Below are 764 nucleotides of genomic sequence, written 5' to 3' on the forward strand. Positions count from 1 at the left end.
CATGCAGCCATCCAGTCCATCCACCTTGCCATACTGTACTCCCAGTTCTCTCATTTGCCACAGGGTCTATCTCAGGTCGCTCGCCAGTGCTGGGTGCTATATCCTTGATTTTCTGCCCCCTACAGGTAATAGTCTTTATTGGCCAGTGTGTCTCCTCACTTGAGAATCGAAATCCACCATGGAGGAGCTTTCTGCTTCAGTCTTGCATCACCTACCATGGAGGAGCTTTATGCTTCTGTCCTGCATCTGCTACTTTATGGGAGCTTTTTGCTCCAGTCCATCATCAGCCACTGTGGAGGAACTTTGTGCTTCAGTCCTGTATCAGCCACTCTCCCATCACCTACCATGAGGAGCTTTATGCTTCAGTCCTGCATCAACCACTGTAGAGGAGCTTTATGCTTCCGTAATACTTTGGCCACTGTGGAGGAGCTTTGTGCTTCAGTCCTGCATCAGCCACTTTGGAGGAACTTTATGCTTCCATAATACTTCAGCCACAGTGGTGAAGCTGTGGGCTTCAGTCTCCATCAGCCACCGTGTAGAAGCTTTGTGCTTCAGTCCTGCATTAGTACCAGTGAAGGAGCTTTGTGCTTCAGTCCTCCATCATCCACCATGGAGATGCTTTGTGCTTCAGTCCTCCATCATCCACCGTGGAGAAGCTTTGTCCTTCGGTCCTCCATCATCCACCATGGAGAAGCTTTGTGCTTCAGTCCTCCATCAGCCACCGTGGAGAAGCTTTGTGCTTCAGTCCTCCATCACCCACTGTG

Source organism: Lissotriton helveticus, chromosome 12 (assembly GCF_964261635.1).
Source record: "Lissotriton helveticus chromosome 12, aLisHel1.1, whole genome shotgun sequence".
In the NCBI taxonomy this organism is placed as follows: Eukaryota; Metazoa; Chordata; class Amphibia; order Caudata; family Salamandridae; genus Lissotriton; species Lissotriton helveticus.